The following is a 17237-nucleotide window of genomic DNA, read 5'->3' as shown; positions in this document are numbered from 1 at the left end:
AGGAGAGAAAAGGAACTGTGTGAAACCTTTTTTTTTTTTTTTTTTTCCTTCCTCTGAAGTTGCACTCCAGCTCTAATTGCAGTCTCCTGTTTTCCTCTCCTCTTAACCCCTGAATGGCTCAGACTTTATCTGTTGAAATATGGATCCCCAGAGTCTGGCTACCAATTTGAATAATCTTGCCTCTAAAGTTCAGAATATACAAGATTTTTTGTTACATGCTCCTCGGTCTGAACCTAAAATTCCTATACCGGAGTTTTTTTCTGGAGATCGATCTTGTTTTCTAAATTTTAAATACAATTGTAAATTGTTTCTTTCGCTGAGATCTCATTCTGCTGGAGATCCTGCCCAGCAAGTAAAAATTGTTATTTCTTTACTGCGGGGTGACCCCCAAAATTGGGCATTTTCATTGGCACCAGGGGATCCTGCGTTGCTCAATGTGGATGCGTTTTTTCTGGCTTTGGGGTTGCTTTATGAGGAACCAAATTTGGAGATTCAGGCTGAGAAAGCCCTAATAGCCCTCTCTCAGGGGCAAGATGAAGCCGAAATATATTGCCAAAAATTTCGAAAATGGTCTGTGCTTACTCAGTGGAATGAGTGCGCTCTGGCGGCAAATTTCAGAGAAGGTCTCTCTGATGCTGTAAAAGACGTCATGGTGGGGTTTCCTGCGCCTACTGGTCTGAATGAGTCCATGACAATGGCAATTCAGATTGATCGGCGTTTACGGGAACGCAAACCTGTGCACCAGTTGGCGGTGTCTTCTGAAGAGGCACCACAGAGTATGCAATGTGATAGCTTTCTGTCCAGAAGCGAACGACAGATTTACAGGCGCAAGAATCATTTGTGCTTCTATTGTGGAAATTCTACTCATGTTATATCAGCATGCTCTAAACGAACAAAGAAAGTTGATAAATCCTCTGCTATTGGCACTTTGCAGTCCAAATTTATTTTGTCTGTAACTCTAATTTGTTCGTTATCTTCTATTGTTGCGGATGCGTATGTGGATTCTGGCGCCGCTTTGAGTCTTATGGATTGGTCCTTTGCCAGGCGCTGTGGGTTTGATCTAGAGCCTCTGGAAGTTCCTATACCTTTAAAGGGTATTGATTCTACACCATTGGCTAGTAATAAACCACAATACTGGACACAAGTGACTATGCGTATGACTCCAGACCATCAAGAGGTGATTCGCTTCCTTGTACTGTATAATCTGCATGATGTGTTGGTGCTGCAATTGCCATGGTTGCAAACTCATAACCCAGTCCTTGACTGGAAAACAATGTCTGTACTAAGCTGGGGATGTCAGGGAAATTATGGGGACACACCTTTGGTCTCCATTGCTTCATCTATTCCCTCTGAAATTCCTGAGTTTTTGTCTGATTATCGTGAGGTTTTTGAGGAATCTTCTCTTGGTTCTCTTCCTCCTCACAGAGATTGCGATTGCGCCATAGATTTGATCCCTGGCAGTAAATTTCCTAAGGGTCGTCTATTCAATCTGTCTGTACCTGAACATGCTGCCATGCGTGAGTATATTAGGGAGTCCTTGGAAAAGGGACATATTCGTCCTTCTTCGTCTCCTCTTGGAGCGGGGTTCTTTTTCGTATCTAAAAGTGATGGTTCTTTGAGACCTTGTATTGATTATAGACTCTTGAATAAGATCACAGTCAAGTATCAATATCCTTTGCCATTGCTGACGGATTTGTTTGCTCGCATTGAGGGGGCGAAGTGGTTCTCTAAGATTGATCTTCGCGGTGCGTATAATTTGGTGCGAATTAAGCAGGGGGATGAGTGGAAAACCGCATTTAATACGCCCGAGGGCCATTTTGAGTATTTGGTGATGCCTTTTGGTCTGTCAAATGCCCCTTCGGTTTTTCAGTCTTTTATGCACAATATTTTCCGTGAATATCTGGATAAATTTATGATTGTGTATTTGGACGATATCTTGATTTTTTCGGATGACTGGGAATCTCATGTTCAACAAGTTAGGAGGGTTTTTCAGGTTTTGCGGACCAATTCTCTGTTTGTTAAAGGTTCAAAGTGTGTTTTTGGGGTTCAGAAGATTTCTTTTTTGGGGTACATTTTTTCCCCCTCTTCTATTGAGATGGATCCTGTGAAGGTTCGGGCTATTTGTGACTGGACGCAACCGACTTCTCTTAAGGGCCTTCAGAAATTTTTGGGCTTTGCTAACTTTTATCGTCGATTCATAACTGGTTTTTCTAGCGTTGTCAGGCCTTTGACTGATTTGACTAAAAAGGGTGCTGATGTTGCAGATTGGTCTCCTGCTGCTGTGGAGGCCTTTCGGGAGCTTACGCGCCGTTTTTCTTCTGCTCCGGTGTTGTGCCAGCCTGATGTTTCTCTTCCTTTTCAGCTGGAAGTTGATGCTTCCGAGATCGGAGCGGGGGCGGTTTTGTCGCAGAAAAGTTCAGATTGTTCAGTAATGAGACTTTGTGCGTTCTTTTCTCGAAAATTTTCGCCCGCCGAGCGAAATTATGACGTCGGTAATCGGGAGCTTTTGGCGATGAAGTGGGCATTCGAGGAGTGGCGTCATTGGCTTGAGGGTGCTAGACATCAGGTGGTGGTCTTGACTGATCACAAAAATTTGATTTATCTTGAGTCGGCCAGACGTCTGAATCCTAGACAGGCGCGCTGGTCGTTGTTTTTCTCCCGGTTTAATTTTGTGGTTTCGTATCTGCCAGGTACTAAGAATGTGAAGGCGGATGCCCTTTCTAGGAGTTTTGAACCTGATTCCCCTGGTGATTCTAAACCTACGGGTATACTTAAGGATGGGGTGATATTGTCTGCTGTCTTCCCAGACCTGCGACGTGCTTTACAAGAGTTTCAGGCGGATCGGCCTGATCGTTGTCCGCCTGGTAGATTGTTTGTGCCGGATGAGTGGACCAATAGAGTCATCTCGGAGGTTCATTCTTCTGCGTTGGCAGGTCATCCGGGAATTTTTGGTACCAGAGATTTGGTGGCTAGGTCCTTCTGGTGGCCTTCCCTGTCTCGGGACGTGCGTACTTTTGTGCAGTCTTGCGATGTTTGTGCTCGGGCCAAGCCTTGTTGTTCTCGGGCTAGTGGGTTGTTGTTGCCCTTGCCTGTTCCTAAGAGGCCTTGGACACACATCTCTATGGATTTTATTTCTGATCTCCCTGTTTCTCAGAAGATGTCCGTCATTTGGGTGGTGTGTGACCGCTTTTCTAAGATGGTTCATTTGGTGCCCTTGCCCAAGCTGCCTTCCTCATCTGAGTTGGTGCCCCTGTTTTTTCAGAATGTGGTTCGGCTGCATGGTATTCCGGAGAATATCGTTTCCGACAGGGGATCCCAGTTTGTGTCCAGATTTTGGCGGGCGTTTTGTGCCAGGATGGGCATTGATTTGTCTTTTTCGTCTGCATTTCATCCCCAGACAAATGGCCAGACGGAACGTACTAATCAGACCTTGGAGACTTATTTGAGGTGTTTCGTGTCTGCTGATCAGGATGACTGGGTCTCCTTTTTGCCGTTGGCTGAGTTTGCCCTTAATAATCGGGCCAGTTCTGCCACTTTGGTCTCCCCTTTCTTTTGCAATTCAGGGTTCCATCCTCGTTTTTCATCTGGTCAGGTGGAGTCTTCGGATTGTCCTGGAGTGGATACCATGGTGGATAGGTTGCATCGTATTTGGGGGCAGGTGGTGGACAATTTGGAGTTGTCCCAGGAGAAGACTCAACGTTTTGCTAATCGCCATCGTCGTGTTGGTCCTCGTCTTCGTGTTGGGGACTTGGTGTGGTTGTCCTCCCGTTTTGTCCCTATGAGGGTCTCTTCTCCTAAGTTTAAGCCTCGGTTCATCGGTCCTTATAAGATTTTGGAAATTCGTAACCCTGTGTCTTTTCGTTTGGACCTCCCAGCATCCTTTGCTATCCATAATGTCTTCCATCGGTCATTATTGCGGAGGTATGAGGTACCACTTGTGCCTTCTGTTGAGCCTCCTGCTCCTGTGCTGGTTGAGGGTGAATTGGAGTACGTGGTGGAGAAAATCTTGGACTCCCGTGTTTCCAGACGGAGACTTCAATATCTGGTGAAATGGAAGGGCTACGGTCAAGAGGATAATTCTTGGGTTACAGCTTCTGATGTTCATGCTTCTGATTTGGTCCGTGCCTTTCATAGGGCTCATCCAGATCGCCCTGGTGGTTCTTGTGAGGGTTCGGTGCCCCCTCCTTAAGGGGGGGTACTGTTGTGATTCGGTTCGTGGGCTCCCCGGTGGTCTCTTGTGGTACTGGTGTCCTGCAAGCTTTGCCTTCAGTTCACCTGTTCCTATCAGGATGTGGGAGTATCCTATTTAACCTTGTTCCTCAGTCATTCTAATGCTGGCCATCAATGTATCCAGAGTGATTCTGTTGCATGTTCCTGCTCCCAGTTTTCTGCTCAGCTAAGTTGGACACTTTAGTCCTTAAGTCTATTTTTGTATGTTTGTCCAGTTTGCACTTATGTGAATCTCTGCAGCTGGAAGCTCTTGTTGGGCTGAAATTACCACTCCAGTGGCATGAGTTGTCACATGAGTTAAGGTAATTTCAGGATGGTGTTTTGAAGGGTTTTGCAGCTGACCGCGAAGTCCTCTGTTGTATCTTTCTGCTATTTAGTTAGCGGGCCTCTCTGTGCTAAATCTGCTTTCATACTACGTGTGTCTTTTCATCTGCTCTCACCGTTATTATATGTGGGGGGCTGCTATCTCCTGTGGGGACATTCTCTGGAGGCAAGCCAGGACTGTGTTTTCTTCTACCAGGGGTAGTTAGTTCTCCGGCTGGCGCGCGGCATCTAGAGACAACGCAGGTATGCCCCCTGGCTACTTCTAGTGTGGTGTGTAGGTTTAGCATCGCGGTCAGCTCTAGTTTCCATCACCCGAGAGCTTGTCCGTTTATTCTATGCTTCTGAGGTTTCCTTGCCATTGGAAACCATAACACTTTACCCTCTACCGGAGGCAGACAGGCCCTGGGAGATGGTCGGGATGGACTTTGTGGTGGGCTTACCCAAGTCTCGTAACTGCACCATTATCTGGGTGATCACCGACCATTTTTCCAAAATGGTTCATTTAGTGCCTCTTCCACGGCTACCTTCTGCAGGGCTCTGGCAGCCTTGTTCATCAAGCATATCTTTCGCTTACACGGTATGCCAGACAAGATTGTCAGTGATCGGGGTCCCCAGTTTGCATCTCGATTCTGGAGGGAGCTTTGTCGTCTACTCATTATTGAGTTAAATCTCTCCTCGGCTTATCATCCCGAGACGAATGGGTTGGTTGAGAAGGCCAATCAGACTCTGGTCACTTATTTACGACATTTTGTTTCTGCCAGGCAGGATGACTGGGCATCCTTGTTACCGTGGGCTGAGTTTGCTCTTAACAACGCTGTAGCCGACTCCACCGGTCAGACTCCTTTCCTCCTTAGTTACGGCCAACATCCGTGGGTTCCTGTGCCCATTCCCGTGTCCTCTGCTGATTTCAGGGTGGCAGACTGGGCAGTGGAGGCACGAGACATTTGGGACCGCTCTCAGGATGCTATTCGGGCCTCCAAGAAGAGAATGCGGTCCTCCGCCGATGCACATCGGCGCCCTTCCACCGACCTTTGCTCCTGGCGACTTAGTGTGACTCTCCGCTCATAACATCAGGCTGCGTGTTGAGTCCACTAAGTTTGCTCCTCGCTACTTGGGTCACTTCAAGGTCCTCGAACAGGTTAATCTTGTGGTCTACCATCTAGCCCTTCCTCCACGCCTAGGTAACACCGACAACTTTCATGTGTCCCTTCTTAAGCCCGTATACATGTCCCGGTTTTCTGAGTCATCTGCCGGGACATCGGGTTCGTCTACGGACAATTACGAGCTGAACGCTATTTTGGGGTGCAAGGTGGTTCGTGGCAAAAAATTTTATTTGGTGGACTGGAAGGGTTACGGTCCTGAGGATAGGTCCTGGGAGCCTGCTGAGCACATTCGGGCTCTGCAGGTCTTTGCAGCCTTCGAACGTAGCAAGGCCCAAGGAGGGGGGAGTCACGGGTCAAGATCCCTTAGCCGCGGCCAGCAGTTTGTCACGAAATCCACAGGGATTCCTGACCACTGCCACCAATATGTCACGGATTGGGGTGACTTTAGACCAATAGACGGCTATCACATGTGCAGGGGGCTTATCTTAGTTATCCCTCCACTGCCACAATGTGATAAAAAAAAACACACACAAGTTTATTGACCTCTTAGGTTACAGCAGGGGCTTATTTTAGGTATCCCACTGCTCTTCAATATACCATGAACTGCAGGGATTTGTGTATCCCGCTTACAGTTCCACTTAAACCTTGCAGCTCTCTGGCGCCCCCCTTTCTGTCAGGTCAGATTAGGTACTGCACCTAGGGTGATTAGTCGCCAGAAACGCTGCCTGCTATGTACTGGCTATTGGGCGCGCTGCAGCGACGCGATAACTACTCCCACTCAGGCAGGAACAATAATTATCAAGCCGCAGTCGCTGAAACAACCCCCCAAAAGCCTGCACACGGTAAGCTGCCACCAGCTCCGATTAAACGGGTCCGGAGCTAACCCAAAACAGTAGCGTAGTTTCCCTTCAAGAGACAGGGTACGTGTTTAGAGCATGGAGAGATAACTGGCATGAAATACTATACCCCACAAGGTGTAGGCAGTGCTTTATAAAAATATTTTACAAAGATGTTACAAATGAGACAATTGCAAATATGTACAAGGTAATTATGAAAATAAAAGGATTAAATGAAGAAAAAGTAACACTTACATATTCTCAGATCATTGCATTGCAGGCAACCATATGTCCCAGCTCATTGGACATGCTGAGGGCACTTCAGGGAAGGACAAGAATACTCCAATCTCCTCTCTTGGACGCCTGCCAGCACTTAAAACCTACAGTCTGTGACCTCACAGAAAGGGCTGGCTTTTCCAACCCCTCCTACTTCTTCTGCCAACTGATTTTTCCCTAACCTATATCTAATTTCTATAACTCCGCTACACAACATGTCATAGTTGTGAGAAACCCAGCATTCATCTGGGATTAACGTGGGCTTTCTAATGAGATCAAATATGTCCTATTATTTACAGAGCAATCCCTACTTCTTCACCCGATGGAGTTAGACATCTGTGTTTAGAGTGATGGGTAGATGCTTCGATGGAGATCAAGGATATGTATTTGTCATTCTCCTATCTTAAATAGTTTGCCTAATATCTCACAATAACAGAACAAAGGACTTTCAGATTCTAGAAGTTTCTAATCCAGTTAAAGCTGAGCACTTTCTACTACAGGAAATGCCGGTCGTAAATACCTTTCGTCAATAAAACTCTCTTCCCCCATGTACATTGACAAGGCAGCTCTTGGCTGAGTGAAAGGGAAGGGGGGGGGGGTTAGCCCACAGCTTGCTAGCAACAGAACTAAACTTATATGATATTTCATACCATATCGTGACAGGGGGGTAATGTTAGGGGTCAAGTTCCTGCCTCTGCACAGGGGGAATCTCAAGCCAACTCCGCTGCGGTCTCCCATTCGTCTCCTGCCGCAGTGAAGCCTGCTCAGCGGAGACGTCGGTCCCAGCGTCTCGCTCAGCCTGACTCTGTACAAAGAGTTACTGCTGCTTTCCCTGCTTCTGCCATTGAAGTCAGTGCTGGGCAGCAGTGAGCAGATGCTTCAGGGACTAAGTCCTGCATTTCTCATTCTGAGGATGCCCAGAGCAATATTTCTCAGTGGAGATCGAGAGTCACATGATCAGATACTGCAGCTTAGGCCATTGGTCCTTCAGGAAGGTCCTGTAGGTGCTCACGCTCAGTGGCAGCCTCTCATTGGTCCTTCTAGGAAGGTCCTGTACGTGCTGAAACTATTTAAGGCTCGCATGGCTGCACGCTAGTATTGTTCTAAGTTATGTACTTTGCGCCAGTGTGGTCATGTATGATTGTGTTCAGGGACCCAGCAGAAATAAGCCCCTAGAATGCTGGCACCTCCGGCTAGGAGTTTTGTGTGTGTGCATGACCACTGACTGCTCTCGTTTGGGTAGTTAGCCTGTGCCACTGTGAAGTCTAACAGGGCGCAGTGCTTTGAGTTCACGGCTACTCTGTGAAGTAACAGAGTTAGCTCATACCGCCTTAGAGTTCCGCCGTTTGCTAGCAGCAGGTTCGCCTGCACGGTGGACCCCGGGCTGCGAATGCATCTATTTTAATAAAATCTCTATATTCATTCAGTGCGTTCCGCTAGTCCTAACAGTATGGGGGCTCCGGACTTACACAAAATGTTGGTGAAGCCCCTGCACCACTGAACACCCACAGTGTTGCACCTTCAAATATCCCCTCATCCCAGCCTGTGGTCTGCAACAACGTGTCCCTCTTGCCTCCTCCAGCAGCGACCCTGGGACAGGGGTAAGGTATATTCGAATTATAAGATGCACCACCATTTTCCCAAAAAATGTTTGGGAAAAAAGTGCATCTTATAATCTGAAAAATATGGTAAGCATGTAGGTCATAGAAATTTGAATTAAATTATATCTTAATATCTGCATCCCAATGTCTTATTGAAGAGAAATCCATGTTTTTCTTAATATATCCATGAGCTGTAAAGATCTATGTGCAGGACACACATTTCCATGAGAATCTTCCAAAGCTTATTTTTCATGAAAGCAGGCATCACCAGTGTGATACATTGAAATCATATAAGGAACAAACAACAGCACCAGAGAACCAATATTTAAAAAGTTAAATATTTATTCAAAAGCAACATATAAAACACATATGGCTAAGGAGGTAAGGTAATGTGTTATGGACTGGTAATTTAGGAGCGACATGCAACTAGCTCTGGGCAGGTGGTAACTATACAGACCGCAGTTCCTGATCTCAACACAACACTAGCAGTAGCCGTGGAATGTTCCTGTCACTCCCTGGACATCTCGTCACAGCCGGAGAACTAGCTACCCCTAAAGGTAGAAAACGGAAAGCTATCTTGCCTCAGAGAAAATCCCCAAAGGATAGGACAGCCCCCCACAAATATTGGCTGTGAGAGGAGAAGGAAATAACATACGTAGTATGAAACAAGATTTAGCAAAGGACGCCAATTCTAGCTAGATAGACAGTAAGGAAAGAAACACTGTGCGGTCAGTAATAAAAACTAGAAAAAGTCCACCGCAGAGATATGCAAAAATCTCCACACCTGACTAAACGTGTGGAGGGCAAAATCTGCAGCCCAGAGCTTCCAGCTTAGCTAAATACTGATAAGCTGGATAAATGAACAAAACATAAATGTGCTGAACAATAAGTCCACAACAAGTGGACTGCAAAAGGACAAGCAAGGACTTATCTTTGCTGAATGGGTAAGAGAGTCAGGGAAATCCAAGAGCCGTGCCTCCAAGCAGGACAATTGACAACTGGCATTGATTGAGGGATAAAGGAGACTAAAATAGCCGAGCAGAAAGAAGATCAGTGGAAACAGCTGCTAATGCTAAATGCAAGAAGCAGCTATACCACTCAAAACCACAGGAGGGAGCCCAAGAGCAGAATTCACAAAAGTGCTACTTACAACCACCGGAGGGAGTGCAAGAGCGGAATTCACAACAGTACCCCCCCTTGAGGAGGGGTCACCGAACCCTCACCAGAGCCCCCAGGCCGATCAGGACGAGCCAAGGGAAAAGCACGAACCAAATCGGCGGCATGGACATCGGAGGCAACCACCCAAGAATTATCCTCCTGGCCATAACCCTTCCACTTGACAAGATACTGAAGCCTCCGCCTCGAAAAACGAGAATCCAAAATTTTTTCAGCCACGTATTCCAACTCCCCCTCAACCAACACCGGGGCAGGAGGATCAACAGAGGGAACCACAGGTACCACATATCTCCGCAACAGCGATCTATGGAAAACATTGTGGATGGCAAAAGAGGCTGGAAGGGCCAAACGAAAAGACACTGGATTGATAATCTCAGAAATCTTATAAGGACCAATAAACCGAGGCTTGAACTTAGGGGAAGAAACCTTCATAGGAACAGGACAAGAAGATAACCAGACTAAATCCCCCACACAAAGCCGAGGACCAACACACCGACGGCGGTTAGCAAAACGCTGAGCCTTTTCCTGAGACAACGTCAAATTGTCTACCACATGAGTCCAAATCTGCTGTAACCTGTCCATCACGGAATCAACACCAGGACAATCAGAAGGCTCAATTTGCCCTGAAGAAAAACGAGGATGGAAACCAAAATTACAAAAAAAAGGCGAAACCAAAGTAGCCGAACTGGCCCGATTATTAAGGGCAAACTCGGCCAACGGCAAGAAAGCCACCCAATCATCCTGATCAGCAGACACAAAGCATCTCAAATAGGTTTCCAAGGTTTGATTAGTTTGCTCAGTTTGGCCATTTGTCTGAGGATGGAACGCTGAAGAAAAAGACAAATTAATGCCCATCCTAGCACAAAAGGACCGCCAAAACCTGGAAACAAACTGGGAACCTCTGTCAGACACAATATTCTCCGGAATGCCATGCAAACGAACCACATGCTGAAAAAAACAATGGAACCAAATCAGAGGAGGAAGGCAATTTAGGCAAAGGTACCAAATGGACCATTTTAGAGAACCGGTCACAAACCACCCAGATAACAGACATCCTCTGAGACACAGGAAGATCCGAAATAAAATCCATGGAAATATGCGTCCAGGGCCTCTCAGGGACAGGCAAAGGCAAAAGCAACCCACTAGCGCGGGAACAGCAAGGCTTAGCCCGGGCACAGGTCCCACAGGGCTGCACAAAAGAACGCACATCCTGCGACAAGGAAGGCCACCAAAAGGACCTAGCAACCAAATCTCTGGTACCAAAAATCCCAGGATGACCGGCCAACACAGAACAATGGACCTCAGAAATTACCTTACTTGTCCATCTATCAGGAACAAACAGCTTCCCCACAGGACAGCGGTCTGGTTTATCAGCCTGAAATTCCTGAAGCACCCGCCGTAAATCAGGAGAGATAGCAGAAAGAATCACCCCTTCCCTAAGAATGCCAACCGGCTCAAGAACTCCAGGAGAATCAGGCAAAAAACTCCTAGAGAGGGCATTTGCCTTAACATTCTTAGATCCCGGAATATATGAGACCACAAAATCAAAACGGGAGAAAAACAGAGACCATCGAGCCTGTCTAGGGTTCAGCCGCTTGGCCGACTCGAGGTAAATCAGATTCTTATGATCGGTCAACACCACAACGCGATGCTTGGCTCCCTCAAGCCAATGTCGCCACTCCTCAAATGCCCACTTCATCGCCAACAACTCCCGATTGCCGACATCATAATTGCGTTCTGCAGGCGAAAACTTTTGGGAAAAGAAGGCACATGGTTTCATCAAGGAACCATCAGAGTTCCTATGTGACAAAACGGCCCCTGCCCCAATCTCAGAAGCGTCAACCTCAACCTGAAAAGGAAGAGACACATCAGGCTGACACAAGACCGGGGCAGAAGTAAATAGGTGCTTAAGCTCCTGAAAGGCCTCCAGAGCCTCAGAGGACCAATTTGCCTCATCAGCGCCCTTCTTCGTCAAATCGGTCAGGGGTTTAACCACACTAGAGAAGTTGGCAATGAAACGGCGATAAAAATTAGCAAAGCCCAAAAATTTCTGAAGGCTCTTCACAGATGTGGGTTGAACCCAGTCATGAATGGCTTGGACCTTAACAGGATCCATTTCTATAGACGAAGGAGAAAAAATAAACCCCAAAAAAGAGACCTTCTGGACCCCAAATAGGCACTTAGACCCCTTCACAAATAGAGCATTATCACGATGGATCTGGAATACCATCCTGACCTGCTTCACGTGAGACTCCCAATCATTGGAAAAAATCAAAATATCATCCAAATACACAATCAAGAATTTATCAAGATAATTGCGAAAAATATCATGCATGAAGGACTGAAATATAGAAGGAGCATTAGAAAGCCCGAAAGGCATCACCAGGTATTCAAAGTGGCCTTCGGGCGTATTAAATGCAGTTTTCCATTCGTCACCCTTTTTAATACGAACAAGATTATACGCCCCTCGAAGGTCAATCTTGGTAAACCAACTAGCCCCCTTAATCCGAGCAAACAAATCAGAGAGCTAAGGTAAAGGGTATTGGAATTTGACCGTGATCTTATTAAGAAGGCGATAATCAATACAGGGTCTCAAGGAGCCATCCTTCTTGGCAACAAAAAATAATCCTGCTCCCAATGGTGACGAAGACGGCCGAATATGCCCCTTCTCTAAAGACTCTTTAACATAGCTCCGCATAGTGGCATGCTCTGGCACAGACAGATTGAAGAGTCGGCCCTTAGGGAACTTACAGCCAGGAACCAAGTCGATAGCACAATCACAGTCCCTATGAGGAGGAAGAGAACTGGACTTGGGCTCATCGAATACATTCTGGAAATCTGACAAAAATTCAGGAACATCAGAAGAGGGGGAAGAGGAAATTGACATTAAAGGAACGTCACTATGTACCCCTTGACAACCCCAACTAGTCACAGACATCGATTTCCAATCCAACACTGGATTGTGTACTTGTAACCATGGAAAACCCAGTACAACAACATCATGTAAATTATGCAACACCAGAAAACGACAATCTTCCTGATGTGCTGGAGCCATGCACATAGTCAGCTGAGTCCAATGCTGAGGTTTATTCTTGGCCAACGGTGTAGCATCAATACCCCTCAAAGGAATAGGGCTCCGCAAAGGCTGCAAAGAAAAACCACAGCGCCTGGCGAAGTCTAAGTCCATTAAGTTCAGGGCAGCGCCTGAATCCACAAATGCCATGAAAGAGAAAGATGACAATGAGCAAATCAGGGTCACAGACAGGAGAAACTTAGGCTGTACAGTACTAATGGTAACAGATCTAGCGACCCTCTTAATACGATTAGGGCAATCAGAAATAGTATGAGCAGGATCACCACAGTAAAAACACAGCCCATTCTGATGTCTGTATCCCCTCTGTTCCGCTCTAGTCAGAATCCTATCACATTGCATAGGCTCAGGACTCTGTTCAGAGGACGCTGCCATATGGTGCACCACTTTGCGCTCGCGCAGGCGCCGATCAATCTGAATGGCTAGGGACATAGATTCGCTCAAACCAACAGGCGTGGGGAACCCCACCATAACATCTTTAAGAGCTTCTGAAAGACCCTTTCGGAAAATTGCTGCCAGAGCATACTCATTCCATTTAGTGAGCACAGACCATTTTCTAAATTTCTGGCAGTACAATTCTGCCGCTTCCTGACCCTGACACAGGGCCAAAAGTGTTTTCTCAGCATGCTCTACAGAGTTAGGTTCGTCATACAATAATCCGAGCGATTGAAAAAATGCATCTACACTAAGCAATGCTGGATCCCCTGAGTCAAGGGAGAATGCCCAGTCCTGAGGGTCACCACGCAGCAGAGAAATAACTATTTTAACTTGCTGAGTGGGGTCACCAGAGGAACGGGGTTTCAGAGCAAAAAACAATTTGCAATTATTTTTAAAGTTCAAAAACTTAGATCTATCCCCGTAAAACAAATCTGGAGTAGGAATTCTAGGCTCTAAGGCTGGAGTCTGAACAACATAATCTTGGATACTCTGAACTCTTGCAGCAAGCTGATCCACACGAGAAAACAAACCCTGAACATCCATGTCCGCGCCCAAATCCACCCAGAGATTAAGAGGAAGGAAAAAGACAAAACAGACTAAAGAAAAAAAAATGGCTCAGAACTCTTTTTCTTTTCCTTCTTTTGAGATGCATTCAACTCATTTTTGGCCAGTTGTACTGTTATGGACTGGTAATTTAGGAGCGACATGTGACTAGCTCTGGGCAGGTGGTAACTATACAGACCACAGTTCCTGATCTTAACACAACACTAGCAGTAGCCGTGGAATGTTCCTGTCACTCCCTGGACATCTCGTCACAGCTGGAGAACTAGCTACCCCTAAAGGTAGAAAACGGAAAGCTATCTTGCCTCAGAGAAAATCCCCAAAGGATAGGACAGCCCCCCACAAATATTGGCTGTGAGAGGAGAAGGAAATGACATACGTAGTATGAAACAAGATTTAGCAAAGGAGGCCAATTCTAGCTAGATAGACAGTAAGGAAAGAAACACTGTGCGGTCAGTAATAAAAACTAGAAAAAGTCCACCGCAGAGATATGCAAAAATCTCCACACCTGACTAAACGTGTGGAGGGCAAAATCTGCAGCCCAGAGCTTCCAGCTTAGCTAAATACTGATAAGCTGGACAAATGAACAAAACATAAATGTGCTGAACAATAAGTCCACAACAAGTGGACTGCAAAAGGACAAGCAAGGACTTATCTTTGCTGAACGGGTAAGAGAGTCAGGGAAATCCAAGAGATGTGCCTCCAAGCAGGACAATTGACAACTGGCATTGATTGAGGGATAAAGGAGACTAAAATAGCCGAGCAGAAAGAAGATCAGTGGAAACAGCTGCTAATGCTAAATGCAAGAAGCAGCTATACCACTCAAAACCACAGGAGGGAGCCCAAGAGCAGAATTCACAAAAGTGCTACTTTTAACCACCGGAGGGAGCCCAAGAGCGGAATTCACAACAGTAATGACAGTAACAATCCAGAATGTTGAACTGCATCAGAAAAAGGCAACAAGCAGGCAGAGTTAGCAGATTGAGTATTGCTGAAAAGTGCATGTGCATGTGCAACCAAGTGTTCCCATATAAAGTAAAACAAACATTTGTATGCAAAACAGAAACAGGCATAAACAGATGATGATAAAGTCATAACAATGCTGTTTGCAGTGTTAGGAAAAAACAATGAGCAAAAAAGATAGGGTATGTAATAGGTGCCTGATGTTACCTTGAGGTATATGGGACACTTGGTTGCACATGAACATGCACTTTTGAGCAATACACAATGCTTGTTGCCTGTTTCTGTGGCGGTTCCACAATCTGGATTGTTACTGTCATTACCTTCCCTCCTCAGCCATATGTGTTTTATATGTTGTTTTTGTTTAAAGATTTAACTTTTTAAATATTCATTCTCTTGTTTGTTCCTTATATGATTTCCATTGTTTCTGCACTGAACCTATTGCAGTAATCCTTTCACCCCTATGTATTGGTCACTAGACTGTACATTCACTGTGGGTGCTAGCCTGTACAGAATTTATACCAGTGTGATACATGTAGATCAAAAGAGCAGACTGTCAGTCATTACATGTCCTTTACTGGTAATGTCTCCTTTAATTTCAAATAAGTTCTGGAGACAGGTTCTCCGAAAGATCTATGCCCTGCCCTTAGATCTTAACAGCTCATTTACATATCCAGAAGATAGTGGATTTCTGTGGAATTAGACATCAGATATCAAGACAATATTTTTTTCAACATCCTATAAACTACATGCCCATATAGACAACTTAGGAGGGTTGGTCCTACAGACAGCCTTCCTTTAAAGTGTAACTCCAATTATGAACGTGTTGAAAGCTGAAAACTAAAAGTGAGAGGTGATGCATGAAGACAACAGGGGTGCTGAGGCTCGCACCAGTTATTGGAATGTCTCAAGTTCAGCATCTGACAAGTGGCTACATTTTATGCACATTTCAGTCAGCAATCATGAGTGCATATACTTTAGCACATGGCCACTGTTTCAGCCATATGTGCCATACGTGCCATATTTCATACAATGTAGTTAATATATTAGTGCTGCAGAAACACAATTTTTCAATTTCATTAGAATACTAATGCTATAATTCATTGGTGGGGAAGAACTTGCATGCTTGTGCAGTTCATAATCCTGAGATATGCATATGTCACTACTACATAAAATCGCCCATGATTAGTTGGTCTGGGGTCCAGTGGTAAACAGAGACTGAAGAGGGCACCTATGCAAGAACAGCACATGTGCCCCTTTATATGTCTGTGACAGAAGCTGGTTGCTGCTTTGGTGGTAGAAGTGGGCACCTTTAGGGTATGTGTCCAAGTTCAGGATTGCATCAGGATTTGGTCAGGATTTTTCATCAGTATTTGTAAGCCAAAACCAGGAGTGGAACAATTAGAGGAAAAGTATAATAGAAACATATGCACCACTTTTGCATTTATCACCCACTCCTGGTTTTGGCTTACAAATACTGATGAAAAATCCTGAACAAATCCTGATGCAATCCTGAACGTGGACACATACCCTCAATCTCTTGGGCCCCTGCATTGCAGCACAGGTGGTACCACTAGTATGTCCGTTTCAGTTGGGTTCACATGAATCACTTAAATCAGGCTCCAGTTTTGGAGCTTGATTAAACTTAATATATCACAATTGATGATAAAGATATTGAAAAAGTGTATCAGTAACATAGTTTCATAGTTATATACAGTAGGTTGAAAAAGACATAGGTCCATCAAGTTCAACCTTTCTCAGCCATCATGCTTTTTCATAATTTTCTGCATTGTTCCCTCTGATTCAAGGTCAAATTAGAAAACATCAAATGTTCTGATCTGGAAACAATCCAGCACAGCACTATCCAGCACAACATTTAATGCACAGGTCACGAGGGAAAAATCCTATTGCAAACAATCTGATCATTTGTTCCATCAGGAAATACTTCAATGCAGTTTCGTATTTACTGAATCTGTGTATATGTGTAGTTGTAATATGTAATGTTATGTGAGTGTGTTAAAATTGCCATCTACTGCTGTCTGCTCTGTTATCCAGAGCCACTCTTCTCCTCTTCTTTAGTGACGACACCACTCTATATGACAGAGGTGTATCTAGGGTTTCTGGCACGCGGGGTAAAAATTCATTTTGGTGCCCCCCCCAACCAAGGACATATGCGATTTTCACACTTAGTCATGTACCGACGAGCTCCTCTCCCTAATGCGCTCAATGATCAGTGAAAAACAGAGAAGCAGAAGAGAAGCTCGTTGTCACAGGACCATAAGTGTGAAAATCGCATATGAGTGAAGTGTCCATGTGACGAATACTGGAACCTCCAGAGCTGAATCCAGACATCGCAGCTTCTGAATTCTCACAACGCATGCATTGCACACTTTTAGGATTCTCCCTTGCCGGTGGACTGTCATGTCAGCACAAGCATGTGATTTGTATACTTCTGACTAGTGTTGAGCGATACCGTCCGATACTTGAAAGTATCGGTATCGGATAGTATCGGCCGATGCCCGAAAAGTATCGGATATCGCCGATACCGATACCCGATACCAATAGAAGTCAATGGGACACCAAGTATCGGAAGGTATCCTGATGGTTCCCAGGGTCTGAAGGAGAGGAAACTCCCCTTCAG

Source organism: Ranitomeya variabilis, chromosome 6, assembly GCF_051348905.1.
Source record: "Ranitomeya variabilis isolate aRanVar5 chromosome 6, aRanVar5.hap1, whole genome shotgun sequence".
Lineage (NCBI taxonomy): Eukaryota > Metazoa > Chordata > Amphibia > Anura > Dendrobatidae > Ranitomeya > Ranitomeya variabilis.
Note: the sequence above shows the minus strand (reverse complement) of the source record.